General features: G+C 42.3%; 1 protein-coding gene and 1 long non-coding RNA gene across 2 annotated transcripts in view; both read right to left on the bottom strand.

Annotated features, from left to right (window-relative positions):
- Nucleotides 1–12,599, bottom strand: part of UBE2B (ubiquitin conjugating enzyme E2 B) — a 177,161-nt gene that overhangs the window by 159,335 nt on the left and 5,227 nt on the right. The window lies entirely within an intron of this gene.
- On the bottom strand, nt 3,571–12,174 carry LOC141134583 (uncharacterized). Its single transcript, XR_012243219.1, has 2 exons — nt 11,006–12,174; nt 3,571–3,684 (listed from the first exon to the last, which is right to left on the bottom strand). It is a non-coding gene; the product is annotated as an uncharacterized lncRNA (long non-coding RNA).

The following is a 12,599-nucleotide window of genomic DNA, read 5'->3' as shown; positions in this document are numbered from 1 at the left end:
CGCCCCCTGCTCGCCCCCGGAGCCAATGCGAGTGCCCAGCGGTCACAATCACCGCCGGGCTCCCGCGATCGCAGCTGACACACGGAGAACCGGGATCTGTTTGCATGCATTAAAAAGGGGATCAACTCCAGGAGATAAAACGATAATTCTCCCGCTCTACAATACTCTGGTCCAGCCGCACCTGGAGTATACTGTTCAGTTCTGGGCACCAGTCCTCAGGAAGGATGTACTGGAAATGGAGCGAGTACAAAGAAGGGCAACAAAGCTAATAAAGGGTCTGGAGGATATTAGTTATGAGGAAAGGTTGCGAGCACTGAACTTATTCTCTCTGGAGAAGAGACGCTTGAGAGGGGATATGATTTCAATATACAAATACCATACTGGTGACCCCACAATAGGGATAAAACTTTTTCGCAGAAGGGAGTTTAACAAGACTCGTGGTCACTCATTAAAATTAGAAGAAAAGAGGCTTAACCTTAAACTACATAGAGGGTTCTTTACTGTAAGAGCGGCAAGAATGTGGAATTCCCTTCCACAGGCGGTGGTCTCAGCGAGGGGCATTGATAGTTTCAAGAAACTATTAGATAAGCACCTGAACGACCGCAACATACAGGGATATACAATGTAATACTGACATATAATCACACACATAGGTTGGACTTGATGGACTTGTTTCTTTTTTCAACCTCATCTACTATGTAACTATGTGTGTGTAAACATACAGTTTCCGGATCTCTGAGGGGAGAGAGGGAAGAAAAGACAGATTGTTCATACAGAGTATGAACAGCGATCTGTCATCTCCCCTACACAGTCCCCTCCCCCCTTCAGTTAGAACACACACTAGGGAACACAATTAACCCCTTGATCGCCCCCTAGTGTTAACCCCTTCCCTGCCAGTGACATTTTTACAGTAAATCAATGCATTTTTATAGCACCGATCGCTGTATAAATGACAATCATCCCAAAAATGTGTCAGAATTGTCCCCATAAAAAAAAAAAAAAAAAAAATTTAATAATAAAAATGCCGTAAAACCATCCCCTATTTTGTAGACGCTATAACTTTTGCACAAACCAATCAATATACGCTGATTGCAATTTTTTTTTACCAAAAATATGTAGAATACATATCGGCCTAAACTGAGGAAAAAAAAAATTTTTTTTTATATATTTTTGGGGGATATTTATTATAGCAAAAAGTAAAAAATATTGCGTTTTTTTTCCAAAATTGACGCGCTTTTTTATTTATAGCGCAAAAAACAAAAACTGCAAAAGGTAATCAAATACCACCAAAAGAAAGCTCTATTTGTGGGAAAAAAAGGACAACAGTTTTGTTTGGGTGCAATGCCGCACAATCGCGCAATTGTCCGTTAAAGCGAGGTAAAGCCGAATCACAAAAAGTGCTCTGGTCAGGAAGGGGGTAAAATCTTCCGGGGCTGAAGTGGTTAAAGTGGTTATAAACCCACAAAAAAAAAAAAAAACACCTGCAAGACAAAGGCATAATGCATAGCATACTAGCTCATTATGAAATACTCACCTTAGATCGAAGCCCCCGACACACTGCTCTGCCCGGAGACATGTCTCCCGGAGTTACTTCTGGGTATCGCGGGCTCCAACGCTGTGATTGGCCGGAGCCGCGATGACGTCACTCCCGCACATGCGCGCGGGAGCCGCCGGTAACGGCACATCAGCCGAAACAAGGGCACGAACTAGCCATTGCTTCAGTGCGCATGTGCCGATGATGTCAGTGGATATCTCATGCAGGTTTAGGAGATATTCACGGTAGCTACAGGTGAGCCTTATTATAGGCTTACCTGTAGTGGTCTGTAAGGCTTTACAACCACTTTAATAGACTGTAGTAGCATTAGCTACATACAGCTAGCTGTTCTGGCAGCACTACAAGAGACTTGCCGTCTGCTGCTAGATATAAGAGAAACCATCTTAGCCCATCCCAGGGCAAGCGTAACAATGCAGGAGCACATAAAAGGTTTTAATTTACAGTGCATCCGGAAAGAATTCACAGTGCTTCACTTTTTCCACATTTTGTTGTTACAGCCTTATTTGAAAATGGATTAAATTAATTATTTTCCTTAAAATTCTACAAACAATACCCCATAATGACAATGTGAAAGAAGTTTGAAATCTGTGCAAATTTATATTAATATTATATTTATTATAATAAAAATATACATACATACATACACACACATACACACATACATACATACACACACACATACATACATACATACATACATACATACATACATACATACATACATACATACATACATACATACATATATATATATATATATATATATATATATATATATATATATATATATATATATTACACACACACACATATACACACACACACACACACACACACACATACACACACACATCCACAGCCTTTGCGCAATACTTTGATGAAGCACCTTTGGCACAAATTACAGCCTCAAGTTTTTTTTTTTGAGTATGATGCTGCAAGTTTGGAACACCTATTTTTGGGCAAGTTTCTTCCATTCTTTTTTGAAGGACCTCTCAAGCTCCATCAGGTTGGATGGGGAGTGTCAGTGCACAGCCAATTTTCAGATCTCTCCAGAGATGTTCAATCGGATTCAAGTCTGGACCACTCAAGGACATTCACAGAGTTGTCTCGTAGCCACTCCTTTGTTATCTTTGCTGTGTGTTTGGGGTCGTTGTCCTGTTGGAAGATGAACCTTCGCCCAAGTCTGAAGGTCCAGAGCGCTTTGGAGCAGGTTTTCATCAAGGTTGTCTCTGTACATTGCTGCATTCAACTTTCCCTGGATTCTGACTAGTCTCCCAGTTCCTGCCCCTGAAAACCATCCCTACCACATGATGCTGCCAGGTGATGAGCAGTGCCTGGTTTCTTCCAGACAGGACGCCTGCCATTCCGGCCAAAGAGTTCAATCTTTGTTTTATCAGACCAGAGAATTTTGTTTCTCATGGTCCGAGAGTCCTTCAGGTGCCTTTTGGCAAACTCCAGGTGGGCTGTCATGTGCCTTTTACTGAGGAGTGGCTTCTGGTGGAATGCTGCAGAGATGGTTGTTCTTCTGGAAGGTTCTCCTCTCTAGACAGAGAAATGCTGGAGCTCTGTCAGAGTGACCACTGGGTTCTTGGTCACCTTCCAGACTAAGGCCCTTCTCCCCCGGCACTTAGTTTGGCTGGACGGCCCGCTTTAGAAGAGACCTGGTGGTTCCAAACGTCTTCGATTTATGAATGATGGGGGCCACTGTGCTCACTGGGACCTTCAATGCTGCAGAAATTTTTCTGTACCCTTCCCCAGATCTGTGCCTCAATACAATCCTGTTTCAGAGGTCTACAGACAATTCCTTGGACTTCATGGCTTGGTTTGTGCTCTGACATGCACTGTTAACTGTGGAACCTTATATCGACATGTGTGTGCCTTTCCAAATCATGTACAACTGAATTTACCACAGGTGGACTCCAATCAAGTTGTAGAAGGATGATCAGTGGAAACAGGATGCACCTGAGCTCAATTTCAAGTGTGGATACTTATAAAAAATGAAAAAATCACATGTATATATTTAAGAAATTTGCAAAGATTTTAATCAAACTTCCTTTACATTGTCATTATGTGGTATGGTTTGTAGAATTTTGAGGAAAATAATGAATTTAATCCATTTTGGAATAAGGCTGTAACATAACAAAACATGAAAAAAGTCAAGCGCTGTAAATACTTTTCACTCAAACAGGCCTGAAAATGCACAACAAAAAAGATGCATGCATACAACATTTTACAGAAACACTCTACACTCTACACTTTGATACAATGTAAAGTAGTGAATGCACAGCTTGTATAACAGTGTAAATTTGCTGTCCCCTCAAAATAACTCACACACAGCCATTAATGTCTAAATCGCTGGCAACAAAAGTGAGTACATCCCTAAGGGAAAATGTCCAAATTGGGCCCAAAGTGTCAATATTTGGTGTGGCCACCATTATTTTCCAGCACTGCCTTAACCCTCTCGGGCATGGAGTTCACCAGAGCTTCACAGGTTTTCCACTGGAGTCCTCTTCCACTCCTCCATGACAACATCATGAAGTTGGTGGATGTTAGAGACATTGCGCTCTTCTACCTTCCATTTGAGGATGCCCCACAGATGCTCAATAGGGTTTAGGTCTGGAGACATGCTTACCCTCAGCTTCTTTAGCAAGGCAGTAGTCGTCTTGGAGGTGTGTTTGGGGTCGTTATGTTGGAAAATTGCCCTGCGGCCCAGTTTCCGAAGGGAGGGGATCATGCTCTGCTTCAGTATGTCACAGTACATAAGAAATAAAAAAGAATTGCGCTAGGTGCATGTTAAATATGAAAATTGAAAAATTATTTAAAAAAGGGAACCGTGAAAGATATCCTGCAGCTGAACACTATAACCCCAATATAGGGCACAAAATGATATAAATAAAGCCTGTGACCGCCCTTACTCAGGGGGGTCTAAACAGGCTTAGTAGAGCAACAGGAATGCTGCTAGGATCTCCCAGACCTTCTACACAGGTGGCCAGTCAGCTTCAATGAAGGTCTTCCTCACTGGCGCATTTTCAAGAGACAAGCGCCATGCGACAATGGACGATTTTTCTTTTTTGTCAGGTGGCACTGGTTGCCACTGATTGGCACTGGCAGGTGGCACCGATTAGCACTGGCAGGTGGCATTGGTTGGCACTGGTTGGAACTGGCAAGTTTCACACTGAGCCATTTTGTCAGTTTCAGTTAAGCTATATGTAACCAGCTGTCAGAATTCAGCGTGATGTCGGGGGTGGGTGGGTCCCTGCAGCTATCAAAACACCAGTCAATGATTGAGCTGCTTAAGAAAGTGGGCAGGGCTACATACACGTAGCAGCCCGTCCAGATCCCATCGGCCCACCCCCGATATCACGCTGAATTCTGACAGCTCCTCTCTCTGCATTCAGTTGCAAATCAGTTTCACACACTGAGCACAGAGCCGCTCAGTGTGTGAAACTGTCAGTGGAGTGTGGGGAGGGGAGGTAATCTGCCGATTGATGCCGATTTCTTAAAAAAGGCCAAATATCGGCCGATATATCGGTCGACTTCTAGTCCCACCACCATGCTTGACATTTGCCTTTGTACTCCTCACCTGGTTGCCGCCACACACGCTTGACACCATCTGAACCAGATAAGTTTATCTTGGTCTCATCAGACCACAGGACATGGTTCCAGTAATCCATGTTCTTAGTCTACTTGTCTTCAGCAAACTGTTTGCGGGCTTTCTTGTGCAGCATCTTTAGAAGAGGCTTCCTTCTGGGATCACAGCCACGCAGACCAATTTGATGCAGTGTGCGGCGTATGGTCTGACCACTGACAGGCTGACCTCACACCCCTTCAACCTCTGCAGCATTGCTGGCAGCACTCATGGGTCTATTTCCCACAGACAACCTCTGGTTATGACGCTGAGCTCATGCACTCAACTTCTTTGTTTGATCATGGCGAGGCCTGTTCTGTGTGGAACTTGTCCTGTTAAACCGTTGTATGGTCTTGGCCACAGTGCTGCAGCTCAGTTTCAGGTTCTTGCCAATCTTCTTATAGCCTATGCCATCTTTATGTAGAGCAACAATTCTTTTTTTCAGATCCTTAGAATGTTCTTTGGCATGAGGTGCCATGTTGAACTTCCAGTGACCAGTATGAGAGAGTGAGAGCGATAACACCAAAATTTAAACACACCTGCTCCCCATTCACACCTGAGACCTTGTAACACTAACGAGTCACATGACATGGGAGAGGAAATAGCTAATTTGGCAATTTTCACTTAGGGGTGTACTCACTTTTGTTGCCAGCGGTTTAGACATTAATGGCTGTGTGTTGAGTTACTTTGAGGGAACAGAAAATGTGCACTGTTATACAAGTTGTACACTCACTACTTTACATTGTAGCAAACTGCAATTTCTTCAGTGTTGTCACATGAAAAGATATAATAAAATATTTACAAAAATGTGAGCGTGTACTCACTTTTGTGAGATACTGTATAATGAACACACACACACAGTATACTATCCATCTCTAATTTTTATATATATAAAAAAAAAAATCCTTCTGAGATGTGTGCAAGCCTGGTAACCAACTATAAGAAACATCTTACCTCTGTGCTTGCCAACAAGGGTTTCTCGACCAAGTACTAAGTCATGTTTTGCTTGGGGGTCAAACACGTATTTTACTCACCGAACTGCAGCTCAATTTATAACATTTGTATCGTATGTTTATATTATTATTTATCGGCGTATAACACGCACTTTTTTTCCCCAATTAAAATAGGGGTAAAATCGTGTGTGCATGTTATACGTCGATATAGGCCACAACCAAGGGGAAGGAGGGGACGAGCGCTGCTGAAAAAGAGTCGGATCTCCTGTGTACTCAGCTCGCAGTCACGCTTAGTCCCGCCCCCTGGACGGCTCCTAGTATTGACGTCCCCCGGCACTGGACCGGCGTTATGTCCATATTAGGATCCAGGCCAAGGGGCGGGACGCTGAGCCGAGTACACAGGAGATCCGGCTCTATTTCGGCAGCGCTCGTCCCCTCTTCCCCTTGGTGGCAGCCTATATTTCGGCAAGGCTGCAGATGGGCACAGATCAGGCTGCATTGATGCTCACTGACCATTATTTTGCTTCAAAGTGGATTATTTAAAAAAAAAAAAGTCCCCCCCCGAAACTTCCCTCTTAAATTGGGGTGCGTGTTATACGCCTATAAATACGGTAGGTGTGTATATTATATACACACACACACACACACACACACATAAATATATACACACACACACACATATACATACACACGTCTCACAAGTTTTACATACCCCGGCAGAATTTATGATTTCTTGGCCATTTTTCAGAGAATATGAATGATAACAAAAACATTTCTTCCACTCATGGTTAGTGTTTGGCTAAAGCCTTTTTTTTAAACAAGCAACTGTGTTTACTCTTTTTAAATCATAATGACAACAGAAACTACCCAAATGACCCTGATCAAAAAAGTTTACACACCCCAATTCTTAATACCGTGTATCGATTTTGGCCTGATAACATGCACACAAATTGACACAAAGGGGTTTCAATGGCTATTAAAAAGGTAACCATCCTCACCTGTGATCTGTTTGCTTGTAGTGTGTGTGTGTGTGTGTGTGTGTGTGTGTGTGTGTGTGTGTGTGTGTGTGTGTGTGTGTGTGTGTGTGTGTGTGTGTGTGTGTGTGTGTGTGTGTGTGTGTGTGTGTGTGTGTGTGTGTATGAGGTCAATGAGTTTCTGGATTCCTGACAGTGCTGCACCAACGTTTCTGGAATCTGAGTCAAGGGGAAAGCAAAAGAATTGTCAAAGGATCTGCGGGAAAAGGTAGTTGAACTGTATAAAACAGGAAAGGGATATAAAAAGATATCCAATGAACTGAGAATGTCAATCAGCAGTGTTCAAACTCTAATCAAGAAGTGGAAAATTAGGGGTTCTGTTGAAACCAAACCGCGTCAGCTAGACCAACTAAAATTTTTAGCCACAACTGCCAGGAAAATTGTTCGGGATGCAAAGAAAAATCCACAAATAACTTCAGGTGAAATACAGGAATCTGAAAACATGTGGTGTGGCTGTTTCAAGAGGCACAATAATGAGGCACTTTAAGAAAGATGGGCTGCATGGTCGAGTCGCCAGAAGAAAGCCATTACTACGCAAATGTCACAAAGTATCCCGCTTACAGCACAGAAACAAACCTCAAACCTTCTGGCACAAAGTCATTTGGAGTGATGAGACCAAAATTGAGCTTTTTGGCCACAACCATAAACGCTACATTTGGAGAGGAGTCAACAAGGCCTATGATGAAAAGGTACACCATTCCTACTGTGTAACACGGAGGTGGATCGCTGATGTTTTGGGGATGTGTGAGTTACAGAGGCACAGGAAATTTGGTCAAAATTTATGGCAAGATGAATGCAGTATGTTATCAAAAAATATTGGAGGAACATTTGTATTAATCAGCCAGGAACCTGCGCATGGGACGTACTTGGACATTCCAACATGACAATGATCCAAAACACCAAGGCGAAGTCAACCTGTCATTGGCTACAACAGAATAAAGTGAGTGGCCATCTCAAGTCTCCTGACCACAATATCATTGAGCCACTCTGGGGAGCTCTCAAACGTGCAGTTTATGCAAGACAGCCCAAGAATTTTCAGGAACTGGAGGCTTTTTGTCAAGAGGAATGGGCAGCTTTACCATCTAAGATAAAGAGCCTCATCCACAAATACCACAAAAGACTTCAAGCTGTCATTGATGTTAAAGGAGGCAATACACGGTATTAAGAACTGGGGTATGTAAACTTTTGATCAGGGTCATTTGGGTAGTTTCTGTTGTCATTATGATTTAAAAAGAGTAAACACAGTTGATTGATAATAAATGGCTTCAGCCAAACACTAACCATAAGTGAAAGAAAAGTTTTTGTGTTATTCATAATCCTTGAAAAATGGCCAAGAAATCAAATTCTGCCAGGGTATGTAAACTTATGAGCACAGAGATAGAGACAGAATATCAACCAAAAATCTAGGAAAAAAAAAAAACAAAAACAAACATACGATACAAATGTTGTAAATTCAGCTGCAGTTCAGTGAGTAAAATAAGTATTTGGCCCCCAAGCAAAACATGACTTAGTACTTGGTCGAGGAACCCTTGTTGGCAAACACAGAGGTAAGATGTTTCTTATAGTTGGTTACCAGGTTTGCACACATCTCAGAGGGATTTTGGTCCACTCTTCTTTACAGATCTTCTCTTAGTTCTTAAGGTTTCTTGGCTGTCACTTGGCAACTCAAAGTTTCAGCTTCCTCCATAAATTTTCTATAGGATTAAGGTCTGGAGACAGTCTAGGCCACTCCATGACCTTAATGTGCTTCTTCTTGAGCCACTCCTTTGTTGCCTTGGTGGTAGGTTTTGGGTCATTGTCATGCTGGAAGACACATCAACAACCCATCGTCAGTGTTCTGGCTGAGGGAAGAAGGTTCTCATCCAAGATTTTACAATACATGGCTCCATCCATTAGCCCCTCAATGCAGCAAAGTAGGCCTGTACCTTTAGCAGAGAAACAGCCACAAAGCATAATGTTTCCACCTCCACGCTTGACTGTAGAGACGGTGTTCTTAGGGTCATAGTCAGCATTTTTCTTCCTCCAACCACAGCGAGTCAAGTTAACGCCAATTTTGGTCTCATCTGACCACAGCGCTTTCTCCCAATCCTTCTCTGAATCATTTAGATGTTCATTGGCAAACTTCAGATGGGCATGTACATGTGCCTTCTTGAGGAGGGGGACTTGCGGGCGCTGCATGATTTCAAACCATGGCGGCGTATTGTGTTACCATAGGTTTGTTTGGTGACTGTGGTTCCAACTCGATGATGTGGGAGCCTCCACTCAAAGAGGGGCTTAAACCAGAGTGCTTGTGTCTCATTACCTCCAGGAAGAGAAGAGCCCCAGGTGCTGGCTGAATGCTGATGCAAGCAAAAGAGAACAAGACGACCTGGACGGCCACACACCGGAATGGATAAATCTGTCTTTTTATTCAAAATACAGGATCATGGGGTACACAGAACACGACTGTGGGGCGCGTTTCACACTTACACCAAGTGCTTACTCATAGCTGTAAGTAAGCACTTGGTGTAAGTGTGAAACGCGTCAGCTATTTTTGTACCACCCCACAGTCGTGGTCTGTGTAGCCCATGATCCTGTATTTTGAATAAAAAGACAGATTTATCCATTCCGGTGTGCGGCTGTCCAGGTCTTCTTGTTCTCTTCTACCTGTGGTTCCATCTCCCTTGAGATCATTCACAAGCTCCTCCCGTGTAGGTCTGGGCTGATCACTCACCTTTTCTCATGAGCAACCTTACCCCATGAGGAGAAATCTTGCATTGAGCTCTAGACCGAGGGCGATTGATGGTTATTCTGTATTTCTTCCATTTGCAAATAACTGCTCCAACAGTTGTCTCCTTCTCACCAAACTTCTTGCTGATGGTCTTGCAGCCCATTCCAGCCTTGTGAAGGATCTACAACCTTGTCCCTTACAGCTCTTTGGTCTTGCCCATGATGGTGAGGTTTGAATGGAAGAAAGAGATTCTGTGGACAGGTTTCTTTTATACACATAACGAGTTGTCGTTAGTAGCACCTTAAATTGACAGGACTACTCTGTGTACCACATGAGCACATACTGTAGCCAGTCTGTGGGAGCCAGAATTATTGTTGGTTGGTAGGGAATCAAATACTTATTTTACTCACTAAACTGCAACTCAATTTAGAACATTTGTATAATGTGTTTTTGGTTGATATTCTGTCTCTATCATTTAAAATGCACCCATTTTTTTATATTCTTTATTTACTTATTTTGCATTGCCAAGAATAGTATACAGCTCTTGCCAGTTTTTAAAACAAACAAAAACACATATTATTTACATCCCCCCCCCCCCCCCAACCCCTACCACCACAACCAGGGAAAAAAGAAAGAGAAAAAAAAAATAAGATAAAAAAAAAAAAATAAACCATTTACCCCTTCCCTCTCCCCCCTCTCTCTCTCTCCAGTCCTATAGCTCCATCAACAACAAATACCTCTCCGATACCCTAAAGTCTACCCATTTCCACCATTTCCTTTGATATTTCACCCCTAAGTCTCCCATCTGGTATATTGACTCTTCCATGGCTCTTGCCCACTCCAGTCTTGCTATCCAATCCTTTAACCTTGGGGCTTCCTGGGATTTCCAATAGCAAGGAATCAAAGCTTTAGCAGCGTTCAGAAGATGTGGGACTAATGAATTTAAAATGCACCCATGATAAAAATTATAGACCCTTCATTTCGTTGTAAGTGGGCAAACTTACAAAATCTGCAGGGGATCAAATAATTATTTTTCCCCACTGTATAAAACACACACACACACACACACACACACACACACACACACACACACAAATAGCCTTTTTAGAAATTGGCATTACTTACTTTCACTCTCCCTGCCAGGAACTGCACTGTAGGGCGAGGCAGGGAGCACAGCACACACTGTGCAAAGCACATCTCCCTTGCTTTTATTTTAGAAGGTGTAAACACAGTCTGACCGAGCTTCCGAAGTGTTGATTGATGGTTCAGCTGAGGATCAGAGAGCTCGATCACATGCGACAGTCTTTCTCTGCCAAGATGCCGCGGCACCCCTGGCGACCTCAGGCGGGACCCTGGTTGAGAAAGGCTGATCTAGGTAAAGGTTCACTTCAAGAGCTAAGTGCATTTTTGGTAGATCAACTTTAACCAATTGAGAGCTGATCCAATACCCCTTCATTGCCCAGCCAGTTTTCAGTGATAGTGATAGTTTGACTGACAATTACTGACCGAGGTCTCTTTTGGTGGCATTTAACCACTACAATGCCAGGCACTTGTATCTCCTTCCTGCCCAGGTCAGTTTTCATCGCTGTTACACTTTGACAATTGCGTGGTCATGCAACACTGTACGCAAACTCCTTTTTGTCATACTGTTTACACAACTAGAGCTTTCTTTTGGTGGTAATTAAATACCAATGGCGTTTAGGATGTCGAACGATATGGGTTTTTCTCTGGCCGATGCCGATATTTAGAAATCGCGGTGGCCGATGGCCGATGGCCGATATATGATGCCGATTTTTTGGGGCCAATATGTTAGGCAGATTTTTTTTTCCCTTCATCTCATAAAATCTAACAGTTAGACCCCTTTCACACTGGGGTGTTTTTCAGGTGCTTTTGGGCTAAAAATAGCACTTGTAAAGTGCCTGCAAACGGCTCCCCTACAGTCTCAGTGTGAAAGCCCGAGTGCTTTCACACTGAGGCGATGCGCTGGCAGGATGTTAAAAAAAAGTCCTGCAAGTAGCATCTTTGGAGCGGTGCATACCGCTGCTCCACCACTCCTGCCCATTGAAAGCGTTTCGGCAGCGGTGCATTTAACCCCTTCCTCGGCCGCTAGCTGGGTTATAAGCGCCTCGCTAGCAGCCGAATGGCGCCGCTAAAATGACTATAAAGCGCCGCTAAAACTAGCAGTGTTTTACCGTCAATGCCTGCCCGCTCCAGTGTGAAAGCAACCTTAAGTAATAAGTGATACAGAAATTTTTTTACATTTAAACTTTTATTAAACAAAACAAACCTCCAATCAGTTCACTTGTATGTATAATTTAGATTAAAAAAAACTATATATATATATATATATATATATATATATATATATATATATATATATATATATATATATATATATATATATATATATATATATATATATATATATATATATATATATATCTCTCTTAAATATTAAATACACAAAAACAGGTAATCAAAACTTTTGGATGAAAAAAAATGGGCTAACCTTACTGCTTAGTTTTTTTTTTAATTCATTAGTGATTTTTTTTTTTTAAAAGTTGCATTTAAAAGACCACTGCGCAAATACCGTGTGACATAAAATATTGCAACAACCGCGATTTTATTCCCTAGGGTCTCTGCTAAAAAATATATATATATATATATATATATATATATATATATATATATATGTTTGGAGGTTTGCAGTGATTTTCTA

The sequence above is a fragment of the Aquarana catesbeiana genome, linkage group LG03, assembly GCF_042186555.1.
Source record: "Aquarana catesbeiana isolate 2022-GZ linkage group LG03, ASM4218655v1, whole genome shotgun sequence".
Classification (NCBI taxonomy): domain Eukaryota; kingdom Metazoa; phylum Chordata; class Amphibia; order Anura; family Ranidae; genus Aquarana; species Aquarana catesbeiana.
The sequence above is the reverse complement of the archived record's forward strand: the minus strand, read 5'-3'. Positions and strand labels throughout refer to the sequence as shown.